The sequence below is a fragment of the Manis javanica genome, chromosome 11 (assembly GCF_040802235.1).
Source record: "Manis javanica isolate MJ-LG chromosome 11, MJ_LKY, whole genome shotgun sequence".
Classification (NCBI taxonomy): Eukaryota; Metazoa; Chordata; class Mammalia; order Pholidota; family Manidae; genus Manis; species Manis javanica.
In genome coordinates, this window is record NC_133166.1 from 45554024 (window position 1) to 45568700 (window position 14677).

The window sequence follows — 14677 nt, forward strand, 5'->3', positions numbered from 1 at the left end:
AACAAAGTTACATTGGAAATATAGGCTGCACACTATCAAAGAGACTTTGTGCTAAGTAAAGCACCAACAAAGCTTAAATCTTTAATTAAGATTTATACGTTTATTAGTCAACTTGTTCCTCAAACTTTCATTGTGTATTTCTTAAGTTATATGGCTAATGTCCCTGTTGTTGGTTACCTGGCTTCCCACCCCCAAAACTGCCAGCTCCTTTGCCACACCAGCATCCCATAGGAGGAGAACCCTTTAAAATGAATGGTGTACAGAAGAACCACCAAAGTCATCTATGCATGTCTGGAATCAGTTCAGAAGGAAAAACAGGAGAAAGCCTGGCTCTATACATCCAGTTTCTCCTCCCAAATTTACAAATCAATTAAGCCTCATCTTTTGTAGGTCAGAAGCTTGGCACAGCATGGCTGGGGTTCCTGATCACAGAATCCCAGGGTGGAAATCAAAGTGTCTGCCAGGCTGTCATCATCCAGAGGCTATGGATAAAAGCAACTTCTCATCTTTTTTCTGCTATTTATAGAATTTATTTCTTGCAGTTGTAGGGTTGGGGTCCCTATATCTTTGCTGCATCAGTTGGATTCCTCTTTCAACTCCTAGAAAGCACTGGTATTCTTTGGCCCAAATACCCTTACATCTTCAAGCCATCTTCTTGTTGAATCTGTCTCAAGCTTCAAATCTCCAACTCTCCTCTCCCGACTTTTGTACACAGATTTAAAGATACATGTCATTAGTTCAGACTCTATGAATAAAGAGATATACTAAAGTCATATGATTCAGTATCTTAATTACATCTGCAAAAATCTCTTCAGAGAAATACCTGGATTACTCTTTTGATTGAATAACTGACAGAAGGTGTACATAAACAGGGACTGGAAATCGCTGGGGCCAGTTTAGAATTCTGTTGACCACAAGGTTACCCACCTTTGCATTCTTAGCAGATTGTAACACATGCCTAATATTCTATGCACTCAAAACTTTGTATTAAACTAATGCTATGCTATGTGTGTATAGAATGACAATAACTATTATTATTCTGAAACCCCCTCCAATAATTTTCATGGGATAAACTAAAAACAAAAAAACAAAGCTGTTCTGAGCTTGTAGTACCATAGCAAGATTCTTCCTGAGGAAAAGCAAAGTTAGATCCTAACATCTTCTCACAAGGGTACTTTCTGCTCAAATTTACATAAATCATTAGAAATGTGTAAAATATAAAGTGGAAAAGAGTTTTAAGTATTATCATCTCAGAATTGTGGGAGCAATTTATTTTAGAAAATGCACAGATTTTCTAACTTTAACTTGAACCTGTTTTCTCATTTATAAAATATAATGGAGGATGTGGGATACTGATGTTACTTCTCTCACCGGACTATTGAGAAGACTGCATTTATTTATACATTTTAGTCACTTAGAACAGGGCCTCTCACAAAGCATAAGTGCTGTGTGTTAACTAACATTATACACTTCATCAAGAGTTCTTCTTTTAGCTTTTGAATCATGACAACCTCTTAACTATTGTTTGTGGTAAGAAACCCAGAAGTACCAAGATCTAGAACTCAAAGTGTGCTGATTCAAAACATAACCCAAGACATTATTTTTGTTTTCTTCAGCTAAATTTGTAATTCATTTGTTATCATGTAATTTCTTCCTTCTCCTACTTGTACAACATTGTCTTCTCCATCACCTTCATCCCATCAATACAAATAAATAAACAGTATCTTGTTAAGGGAGGGTTTGATTGAGAGGGTACATTTAAAAGCATTTTAAGAATATTTTATCTTTCTGGTTTTTTTTCTTTCTTAATATAATTCTTTTAATTATAATGTCTAATATAAAGAATTTTGTGATTCTTTCTTTTTTCTTAAAATAATCAACCTAACAAATTTTGAGAGGGACAAAGAACCATCCTAATATGATTTATAAAATATTTGATCTTCTGTCTTTCCAAAGACAGTGTGTGGTCAGCATAGATGGGTCAAGTTGCCAAATACATCGCATGGGATTTCTCCTGCTCTGAAGTCATTGTTCCCATTGTCTATTCATTTTCCTAGGCAATTGAAGATGTCATTTCCTACATTGCTGCCTAGTTTCAAAACCTTACTGGTAACATTGTAGTAAATTTACATCTTGGCTATTCTCAATTAGATAAATTCTGGATATATTCAGAGTCTCTTATGTTATCAAGAGTGCCCAGAAGAGTACTTCAACTGAATTTTCACCAAGAGTTTTTCAACCGCAGTTTCTCCAATCTATTCTTAATTTATTCATTTTTTAAAAATGTAATCCAAGTAAAATCTGTATTTCTTAAGTGAAAATAACTAGGTTTTTTCAAAATGACTATGTGTTATTGACTTTTTGTTTGTGAGACAGAATGCATTTAAAATAGACTGTCAGAGATTTTCAACTCTTGCATAACACAGATACCTTCAGATTATCCCCAAAGTAGGAGTGCTGATAGAAAATTCAGTTGCTAATGAGGTTCAAAAGCCTTTTTTCTTTTGAGAGATATGATCCTTTATTTCATTACTTACTTTAAAGTAAACTGCAAATAGTTTATTCTTTCTTCTTCAAAATATTTTAAATAATTTATTTCTACAGTGTAAACATAACCTCCTTTCCACCTGTATTTAAAGCAAATATTTTGTTTTTAGTTGTATACAGGGATTAATTCATTTACAGACTTTGATTTACAGTAATTCCTAGTAGAGACAAGTCTCTCCTTCCATCAATGCCTGTATCTCTGCATAAGGACTTCAGTTTCACAAAAAAAATTTTGAAAATCTCTGAATATTTGATACAAAAATTATAATCATGAGAGATGAAAAAGAATGCACAGATACGTGATGATTAAGTGCTCATGCTTACAATATATGGTTTATCCTAAAAAGAAAAAACAAATAGGAAAAGACTCATTAATTTATAGCTGCCACTCTTTTTGAACTAGAATCCTGTTAATATGTAGGTAAGCACAGTGAAGTAATCCATGGAGGAAAGGCAAACATTAAAACACATACTATACAATACTAACCATTAGAAAGTAAAAGAACATTAAAATACATACTTAAGACCCTAATTGCTGGGGATAAATCGAAGATGGAGTTAGATGAGTGGAGCTAAGGTGACAGAAAGTGGGAGCAAGTTAGGCCAACTTACTCAAGTCACAAAATCTACCAAAGTACTCACAAAAGAAGACTCATATACAAAAGCCTATTGCCTCTTCATAAACATGTACGCAGCACTTCACCTGGACTCATGCACCCAGTGATTTGGGTATCTCAGAAAAGCCAGAACAATGTCAGATGAAATAATCAGGTAAAATGTGGCATACCCATTTCAGGATCCACAACGGTAATAATGGTGTATTTGCAGAGTACAGCTCGGCAAGAACTGAGAACCTGAGAGGGGTCGGGGGAGATTACAAAAACAGAGACAGATGCAAGAAAAACAGAGATCGAAGTTGGGACAACAGGAGGTGCGCTGACTGCTGATGGCAGACCAGTGCTGCAATTTCTATCCTAAACTCAGTTTATATACACAGGCTCACTTCCGTGAGTGCCGCCCACAATGTTTTCACTTCTGGGCTATTCAGGGGTGATGCTGGCAGGCTCTCACATCCAGCTCTCCACAGTTTACCGTGAATATGCATTTAATTCCAGCTCTGCATTTAATAACAAGCATGTAGACCTGTAGTTATTTGGTTAGAGGGGCTGCCAGGGATAAAGTCTTCCATATTAGAATTGTAGTATTTCCACTAACAGTTACTAAAGGGATGCTAGTATCTATAAATGGTCAGAGTCAAGAGATGTTTTTGTGATTATCCAGGATAAACTGGCAATGGGGCCGACCAAAATATTCACAAGTTGAGAGGTTAGCGTTCAGATTTAGGATTAGCACTGGTGTGAGAAGGAAGCAAGGTTCAAGCCCCGTGGTTGACCAAGATTCATCATTTCAGATACTGATCTGTAATCTGTTAACACATAGTATTGCAGAAGGTCAATTCTTTTCCTGGAAGGCCAGATTTCAAAGAAATTTAATCTTTTAAAAAATTCAACTCACCTCTCAACTTGTGAATATCTGTAGCAAAAGTCATCACAAAATCCTGGCCTGTTCTTAATATTTTCAATACCTTTTTGATAGAGTTGAAATAAATTTCTGTTGGTTTAAAACAATATTTGGCAATTCAGTGAAGTGATACTAAATGAAAGTGCTAAGACCTATTCCTTCATGGTGCCAAATTACAGCCTGCATGCTGCAGGACAAGAAGAGTCTCCCCGTATTTGCTCCATTATCCTTGCAGCCATTCTTCCTTATTCCTAATTCTGCCATCACATTGGACCCACAGAAGATCTACCTCTGAGGTTTACTGTGAGGATTACATACGGTATGCAATGCCTGTGGACTTCCCAATCCAGTGCCTAACAGTGCATAAGTAGACATTGAAAAAGCATTAGTGATTTTTTTAGAGTGTTTTCTCCCTAAAGCATACAAGGTGAAGATAGAGAATCAGATGAACAAAAGAATACAGACCCTCACTCTGGGAACTCCATTAAACCACTAAGAATTTTCAGTTTGAACTTATCAAGAATGAATATTTCTAACTAGATTTCAATAAATAATATATGAATGTTGCATGTATGTTTCCATAAAACAAGAGTACTGAGGGTATACATAAAGTACTTCATTTGAAACCAATTGTGAATGTGTCAAAATGAAAATATCCAAGACCAAAATTTTTATTTTTTAAATGTAAGTTTTCATATAAAATTTTCTAGATTTGAGTTTTTCAAGGGCAGAGTCTATGCTCTATCCATCTGTTCCCTGAGTACATCTTGTGGGGAAAGGAACACAGCATATCTTTTATGGTCGGAAACAGTGTTAGAGGTGAAAAGTTCATGATCCCTAGTCTCTGTTGTTGACAGGTTTGAGAACAGTTTTTTCTTTTTTCTTCTTCTTCAGCATAAACAATACCAGGTCTCTTAAACCTTAGTTTTCTCAAATCTGATCTGTTTTGAACCTTTGGATTGTTTGTGACACTGATAAGTTCAAAGAGCATGTCATTGACTAAAATATTCAAGAAAAATATAATTTGAAATTAAATTATAAAAATACCTTTTAGATTATAAATCTCTTAAATATTAAAAATATCTTTAAAGATTAAAAATATCTTTTAAATTATAAAAAATATAAAGTAAAAAAATATCTTTTTCTTACTCATGTTAGCTATTCTCACACAAATAGGGATGTTGGGACTGATTTTTTCAGTTCCCTCTGATCCCTAGATAATCTCTGAAAGAGTGGTGAAACCAGTATATCCAATAAATAGTTAGAAACTCGAAACATTGTTTTCTATCAGGCAATCTTTTAAAATTTTCTTCCACTGATAGTACTTAATTTAGAGAAACTGAACACATTAGAGAGAGTTTATGCATTTGTTCCCAGAGCACCAGTTGCCCTGATGTCATTCTTTCAGGAACACACTCATTTTTCCTGTGAAAAAGGAAAGATTCCTTTAGGAAAAACAGCTCTCCAGCTGTGATGAAACCAGTCACAAAAGCAACTACCGGAAGCCTTTAAGTGAATAACAAGAGTAAGAAAATTAACTCCAGCACAAGGGACCTAAATCAGTCACAGAACAAGAGTTGCCCAATAAGAGCAACACAGGCTTTAAACAGAAGCTGGAGGAAATGAGCATTTGGGAGGGAAGTATTGCATCCAGGAGAGAGAAGTTACTCTTTATCTGTGAATTATCATCTGATCATTTTACATGTCCTCACAATGTTTGCTTCAAACCTGAGACTTCCTAATGTTTCTAGACAATTTGTGTGACTATAAGTGTAATTACTTAGCACAGCATTCTATGGTCTTGGTACTCCGGTCCCACTCTACCTTCCTGCCCAAATCCTGAGCACTCACCAATACTGCGAGTACTATTGCTACATCACATGAATTGTGTTTCCTGAACTTACTCATATCCATGCCTTTGAACACTCATGCGAACGTCCCTCCACATGGCAGAATCCTCCTGCTCTGATCTGTACCCATTCAAAGCCCTTCTGAAATAGTCCTGGTCATGAAGAGTTGCCTGGTTCAGAGAGCTAAAAGTTAATTTTAGCTTCAGTACAAAAGTGAAGATATATAAATATAACTTTTATTCTCTTATTACAAAAATAACATTAAATTTAGAAAACACAGAATTGTAAAAAGAAAAATATGTCTTTAGTACACCCATAGAACAATCTAGGAAATATTTGTTCATTCATTCTACAAATACTTATTAAGCTTTTAATATTATCAAAGACTATACCAAGAGCTTTGTATGAATTATGTCATTTAATATTCATAGTGATTCTAGAAACTAGGTTCTGTTATTGTTCCCAGAGTGCCAAAGTCATGCAGTTATTCATGCAGTTATTAAGAGATGAAATCAGAGTTTAAATCTAGCTAAACCTGACTCCTAAAACTGTGCTTTTATCCACTATTTACATAGTGGATGAAGATATATACACACACATATACATACACACATAATGACATAGAGTGAAAATATTCTTGTTTTAATTTGATTAATTGTTACTAATGCTGAAGACTGTTTTCCCTTATTTTTATCAACTACTTCTGTTCTTCCTCAGAACCATAGAATATACGTCAATTTTGGCATTTGATACATTCTTCCTTCTCTTTGGGAAAGCTGTGTCATGGGCAGATTGAGAGCACAGCTCTGGACTCACACAACGTGCCTCTAGTGCTTCCTAGCGCTGAGGTAACAGATTCGCTCTCTTAAACCTCCATTCCCTCATCTGTCTCCTTTGTCATGCTACGATCACTATATGGGTTCAAAGCACCGACCTGACACATGCGACATGCACAAGGATTAATTTTAATTATTATTTGGAAGACAAGATTCAAAGAAAAAGTAAAATGTGAAGAATATAACTCTACTCATTAAATTATCTGTCACTGACAACTCTGAGGGCAGGGCTTTGTGCATGGCAGGCTCTTCATAAATGGATATGGAGTTGAACTTATTGTTGATCGAAAAAATTAACTTCTGCTTTCATGGCCTGATTATTCTAGTATTAAAGAACTTGGGGAAAAATGCCCATCACGATATGTGGAGAGGAAAGATCAGAGGATCATAGCTTGCCTGGAAAGCTGAGAAAAGCCCGAAGAACAGCCAAGTACAAGCACATGGGACTGTCGTGGAATGGACTTTGTGGTTTCAACCAGCAAAACATTTTTAAAAGAGACTCTAAGAACTCAATAAAACGAATGAAAGATTTACTTAGAGTCAGGAGAAAGGTGGAAGAGGGAATGCGAGCAATGGATACACTGGAGTCATCAAACCAATTTATCAGTGCCTCATGGTGCAGATGAGAAACCGGTTCAAAGAGTTCAAAGTTGTTAGAGATTACATGGCCAAAAATACAACTTCACATTCTTTCATTGGAAGGAACATGTGTGAATACCTAAGGTAATACAGCTGATTGTAAGGAATCAATAAATATTATTTATTACTATTATCTTTGCCATTCTTTATGCTTATAGAGTTGATTTTTAAATCCTTGCATTGATTCTTAAGCCATTATTTGAACTATGTCTTGCTATTCTTAGATATCTTTGCTTATAAAAATTCATGTTTTTAATATTTGATTTATGTAAGTGCCAGCATAATTAATCTTCATTATTAAAAATTAATTTCCTTTAAGGAACAATCTAACAGATTCCTCTTCTCTTCCTGTAGCCAATGCTAATTTTATACTTTAGAAAACTGCAGTTATTTGCATTTCAATAAATTCAGTATTACTTAAGAACTCTCTGGGCTTTCAGAAGCAGTGTCTTAAAATCTATAGTTTTATTTCTCAATCTACATATATTATTTAAATTTAAGCAAAAGCTATTATTTTGGGGAAAATTAACATTTCCATCTTTGATCATGTTTTTTCTTTAACATGGAATGAAATTTTGAGGATATTAAATGAGGGTATGCTTGTATTTTAAATTATTAGTATTTTCCCATGTAATAAACAGCATGTATTCTGAATTTTTAGCATTACTTTTTTCTATTGCTGAGAAATAGTATTTCTGACAGTATTATACTTACTAAAATTTACTTTTCATATTTAGGTTACCTGAAAAATTGGGGCCTGGTCTAAGAAAAGGCAACACATCTAAAGAGAAGAGAACCTGCCAAACTTCCCAACAGCTGATTCTTTCTTAGGTCCCAACACCTCAGCTGAGAGAAAACTCAATTGTTGATTGACTTAAACTCGGACTGTAAGTTTTGAGTGGCTTAGTGAAGCCATACTTCTTCTTCCTCGATTTCTCTAATACGTAGATCAGAGCTACCTTTTATGGCCCAGTATTAATCCAGGCTAGACAAGGGCAGCAAGACATCCACGGATGCAGAAGATTTCTCTCAAAGCAGGGGGGGTGAGGTTCTGAGCCTCACCTCTGTTGATCCCCAAATTCTCACCTGATGGCCCCCCTGCGACTGTGCCTGTCTTAGGTTGTTCCTCCCTTGAGGAATCTTACCCGTCTCTGGCTAACCAGTCATCTTCCGGGGCCATACAGGGAAATGTAAAGTTGGTAAGTGAGAGAGAAGCCATATTGTTTGCAAAGGTTAGCTTTTTACTTCTTTGCAGATTTATGCCCTGTGGCTTCTATGCCCAGCACTTGTCTCGAGGTATCTTTACCACCTGGAGGAATTATGATACTCGGTAAATTCGATATGAGGCACGAATTCTATTTAAGGTTTGTAATTAGGAAGGAAGAAGAAAAGCTATAGATGTAGCATATGAAGGAAACTTGGGAGGATTGATTATTTCTTTGACATATCTTCTTGTATAGTACCTTAAGTATGTATAGGTTTTAAACTACTAACTAATTTGCACACACATATTAACATAATAGGAATACGGTGACATAAACAAAGCAAATCTATAATTACCAGCCATCTCCAGTGAAGCCAAGAAAACCATTTAGGCACCCTAGGCATTTGTGAAAATTTATCTATGATATGATGGATATTTTCCAACTGTACTTGAACCATCAGACAAATTAAAGCAGCCCATTTCTGGGATCTGTTCACATCCCATATGTTCTTTTAACCATAGATAGTCTATAGTCATGAGATTTTGGGGTGCTACAACTTGCACCCCTCCCAACTCCTGGTTGAGTTCCAACAGTACAGATCCAGTCAAATTCGTTGTCTCCAACTGAATTACCACTTAAAAGAGGAGTCCTCCAGAAAAAATAAACTTCATATTTACTTGGTACTATGTCAAACAATGAAAAAAATGTTCTAATTTTAAAAAATGTATTCTCATGCAAATATTTGAAATGCTTATAATCACTGTTTTTACATGTAAGAAAAAAACCAAAGCTACAAAACGCTAAGTGTTTCTTTCATATTAGTAAGCAATGGAACTGAAATTCAAACCCAGTGTTTTGGGTTCAACTTTGTCCCCTCTAAAATTCATACACTGTAGTCTTAACCCCAAGCATCTCAGAATGTGACCTTATACAGAAATAGGGTCATTGTGGATGTGACAAGTTAAGATGATGTCATGATGCTGGAGCTGAGTGGGCTACTAAACCAATATTAATGGTATTATACAAAGGGGCAATTGGACATGGAGCTAGAAGAAACATGTATGGAGAGAAGATGATGTGAAGAGTTATAGCCGATGTCATGTAAGCATAAAGGCAGACAGGGTGATAAGACTACATGCCAAGGGATGCCAAAGATTTCTAGTAAGCCACCAGAAGTCAGGAGAGACACATGGAACAGATTCTCCCTAAGGTCTTCAGAGGGCACTAATCTTTCTGACACCTGCATCTCAGACTTCTAATCTCCAGAACTGTGAGAAAATAAACCTCTTGTTTAAGCCTCCCAGTCTGTGACACTTGGTTAATGCAGCCCTAGAAAACTATTATACCCAGGACTCTAAAGTTCATGGTTTCTCCATGTCTTATTATTTGCTCTCAATCACATTTCCATCTATGTTTGCTATGAACCATGGCTAAATATTTTCACAGAATAAAATTCAACAGATTGTGTCCTGAACATAGCTAGTTCCACAGACAGTGACTCAGTAAGTACTTATTATTGAAAGAATCCTAGAAGAGAAATCAATAGCAAAGTTACATTTAAAAAATCCTTGTCCTTAGTACCAAGGAAGAGAAGTATGTCAGATTTTCTGCACCCCCGTATCATTTCTACCTCTTCATGGTTGTCCCTTGTATAACAGGGTCTGGAAGCCAAGGGGCTACATTTTCTGGAATTCCTTTATGCAGGATTCCAGTGTAGAATCCACCAATAACAGGTACTCACAAGATTTGGAAAGCAGAAGTTTTCCTGCTGTGGCAATGCCAGAGAGCAGTAAATTTGATCAGACCTGGCATTTTGCATCAGCTTCTGAGTCTTCTGCGAGAATCTCACCTTTCTGCCTGCTGCAGGTCACTCTGAAACACACTTCCAAGACCTGGCTAGCAGCAGCAGCATCTGAATCCTATTACAGAGACTTGAGTGCAGGTTGGGTTTGTTCTAATCACTGTATCAGCCCTTCCAGTGATATTCCTCTATTATAGCTCTTCTTAGTTGAACATTCTAGAGTGGTTTCTACTTTCTTGACTGAATTCTAAATGTTAAAGGAGAAAAGAGAAGTGCAGAATAAAAGACTAGCTTTCCTGTTTAGCTCCCACTTAGAGAATCGTACCATTGTGCACCCAAAATAGGGAGCAATTTCAAGAGACAGAAATAACATATTTTTCTTACACTCAGTGGGTATTTTCAATGAGAAGGATCCGACTTCAGCATCCACAGGTAAGTTTCAACCTCACTTCCTACTTGACAAAACGAAAAAATTTAATTCCAACCACGATGACTTCTTGACAGAACACCAATCAAGACAATACATCCTAGTCTCCTCACATACAATGCTTGGCTCTTTCTCCTAGCATGACAAATGTACTTTGCCTTCACTCACATTACGTCTCGACAGGCTGCCCTGCAAATATATGCACTCATATGTTTTATATTTTTATCCCTTTTCTCTTTCCAACCCCAAACTCCCCTTTGTCAATTCTATAGACACTGGCCCAGTCAATAGGATAAAACACTTGTTCAAAGGGGAAAAGAAAGATCCATTAAATACCCAGTTGTAAATCTCAATTTATTACTAAGTACTTAAATGATTTTTTAGCTTGTCTCTGAGACAGTCATTTATAGTAAAGCCACAAATGTAATGAATAAAATGAAATAGGGACTCATTTTTGTCCCCAGTAATGAAACAGGATGGTTTTGTTTGATATGGTGTGGGTTATACAGATCTGTGAAATAAATCATTTCTTTCTAGATACTCTAACATAAAAACAGAGCTTTCTTCTAACAGATAACAAATTTCAAGCATTATTTGAAAAGAACAGTGCTTATCACTATGATTTTTGTTGTGTGAGGGAGTGGTGTTACTAACCTGCAGTTACAAAGATTACAGTGTCATTTTTAATCTCCAAAAAACTTTTATAGTACAATATACTTTATTTAATGATTATGAAAATCAAAATCATTAGCTCATTTTCTCTCTAATAAGCAGTTCACTTAAATATTAATTTAGTAATGTGAAGCTGTTTTCTCCTTTTCTTTAATTTTCTTCTTCAAAAAAAAAGACAAATTTTTTTAATGAAATATAATCACCTCTGTAATCTCGGGGATAAAGTTACTTTTTTTCAAAGGATTTTTGGTAAGTATTTCTCTAGATTCAAATAAGAAAGAACAGATAAGGGGAATGACATGAACTTTGAAACACTGGTGGCATGGCAGTGAACAATGTAAAATCTAACACTTAAGAAAAGGACGATCTTAAAAATATTTCCCGTAAGTCTTAAAAAGAAAGTGTTTTGCTCTAAGCAAAGAGTAAACTAAATACAAGCAAATGATCTTCTTGAATTTTCTTTATGTATCACAATACCTAGATGACTACATATTATTTATTTGTATAAGTCTAACATAAGAAATTCAATCTGAGGTGGAAGGCAATTATAAATTTGGCTGGTTTAAAATACTATTTATTTACTAAATATATTTACTCCTTTAACTCTCTTTATTCATCAGGTTATAAACTTGAAAATCACAGAAAATATGGACTAAAGCTAGACACATATTTTTGAGTTGTCAAATTGAACAAGAAAGCATGAATTAACCCAAAATTTCTTCCTCTATTCTTTTTCCTATCTTATTAGAATGGCAATTTGTATTCATTCCAGGAAGTATATATTATAATTATTTCCAAGAAATACAAGTGAAATTATAATGGGAATTGAATTTTTGTTTAAAGTATAGAATTTTCCTTTTTTATTCACAGAAATAAAAATGAAAATGATTTTTCTGATGTGAATCAAAAAGTATCAATTTAGGATATGCGGCCTTTTGCTTCTAGACTCCTTGGTGTTTTACTACTGTTTTCTGGTGTACTCAATAGCTTTCCAAAAAGAAAATTGCCTGCCTAACCGGAACATCACAGATTAATAAGATTTGATTCATAATAAAAATAAGATTTAAAAAATTGATCTGTGAAAATTACTGATTTCTCAGAACCCTAAACTGATATCATTCCTTTTCAAATTAAAAACTCTAAAAATATTATTATATGAATTCTGAGTTAATATTTTTTAGTTGAGTAGATACAGATTTGCTGATCATCTTATAGTTCTTATTTGATCCAAAATGAATTTTGTACTACTATGTACTGTTAGTTTTTGCATTTTTTTCTTATAACAAGAAAGGATAAAATAACTGTTAATCCCATAAACTATTTAGTCAGAGAAGCCTGGTTTCAAATACTACTTTTTCCATTGACTTAACTATATGGTGTTGGAAAAGTTATTTAGTTTCTTTCCCATATAACATATCAGCCCCAGTCATGAGTGTTCAATAAAGGGAAGCATAAAATAAATTACAGGAACACCTGTTGAACAGTCAGATCTGTTATCCTTAATCTTACTGAAGGCAATGTTTCAAGTTTACTTTCCATAAGTAATTCTTTGGTGTTCTAGATTTAGCACCAAAGTGTTATTGTTTTTCTCTATAAGCTTTCTTGCAGTGACTCTCCAGAATTCCTAAACTCTGTCTGTTGCTCTCTTCTCTTCCTTCCTATTTTTGTCTTTCCTTCTTTCCTTCTTACTGTGTATATATTTTTTAAGTAGTGAGTCCCCTGTCACAAGAGACATCCCAGTCAGCAGTGGCAAATGGCCTTGCTGGGACACTATATTGGTGAATGGGTTGGCAGATTGAGTTAGAGCAATGATTCCCAGTCTTGCAACAAATTAGGATTACCTACTGAACTTTAAGAAATTCATATAACTTGACCCAATTTAGATCCAAGTCACTCAAATATGTAGGGATTGTGATCCAGGGATATGGATTGTTAAAAATTCTCCCTGGTGATTCTAATCTATCTGATGTGTTAGTAACATTTAAGGACAACTGGTCTCATTAGGTTTCTCTTAGCTATGAAATGTTGCAATCCTACAATTCATATAGAAATCAGTTTTTTTATTCCTACCTGACTTCCACTGACAATGAAGCCATTTGGATTCCAGCCTTCAGCAAAAACAAACTCTTTGAGTTCACACTACAATTACATTTTTATTCATATAGTCAGTAAAAATATACTGAGTCTTTAATATGTCACAGGCAGTTTCCTTTTAACACCCTGACACCCATGAGTAATTGCTCTTCAAATTCTTTCTTATACACCTAGAATCTCTAAAGGTCTGTACAGTCAACCCATGAAAAGTAGAATACTTCAAATGATCCTTTCAACTCAAAAATTCTATTCTCAGAGACAACAAATATAACCAAGGAGGACAGTCTGCTCAGAGGCTGGAGCCTTGTGTCTCTGGGAACACCACAAGATGTGTGCCCTGGGCCCTGGCTACACCACCACACACCTTCTCTCCTCCTATACCACACAGCAGATGGGGAGCCAGAGACAGTAGCCACTCTCACCCCTGGCTCAGTACTGCATTTATTCCACTCTAATGTACATGTGAAAACCATTTCTGGATGCTTTACAGTTGAAGATGTTTATGAGGAAAATTCAGAAGCATAAAAAGCACTCAAAAATGCTCAGTGGAGTGGAGAACATTTGCGAAAACAGTGTAGCTTCTGAGAGAAAAATTTCAGCCTCAAGGATGAGGTTAAAGTAGCACAATAGATAAGTCAGTGAAAGAATAAGTATGCCTTATCATTTAATCACTGGTGTCTTAACTTGCATAGCAGAAATCCTTCATTAGCAAATGGATTTGCTCTATTCACAAAGAACTAGTCTTGTGGGGTTGACATTTATGCTATTGTATTTGTCTAAGGATTCCATACATTATTCACTCAACTAACAACTTTAAAAATAGGAGAATCGAGAATCGAGATACATTTTTGCAGAATAGCAAGCCTCAATCATTGTAGGAGTGCTTTACTTCCCCAACACTTCAAAACACCTGCAATAAAAACGTGACATCAATGGTAAATAACTTCAACTCGCATGCCAACACCAAATACCTGGTAGCAGGTATGTGGAGCCCAGCGTTGTAAACACATGTCCGGACTTTTCAGGAATGAGTGCCCAGCAAGCATGGCGATGTCTGAGCTGCACCAGAGCCATGGCAGGATTTG

The 14677-nt window shown here is 35.4% G+C and overlaps 1 long non-coding RNA gene across 3 annotated transcripts; it reads right to left on the reverse strand.

Moving 5' to 3' along the window:
* Positions 1 to 288: 288 nt before the first annotated feature.
* On the reverse strand, positions 289 to 14677 carry LOC140844261 (uncharacterized). 3 transcript variants are annotated; one of them, XR_012122410.1, is made up of 3 exons: positions 14564 to 14677; positions 5973 to 6088; positions 289 to 702 (listed from the first exon to the last, which is right to left on the reverse strand). It is a non-coding gene; the product is annotated as an uncharacterized lncRNA (long non-coding RNA). The 3 variants fall into 3 exon arrangements; XR_012122411.1 differs by having other exon boundaries at positions 289 to 745; XR_012122412.1 differs by having other exon boundaries at positions 289 to 745; positions 5973 to 6101; positions 14564 to 14676.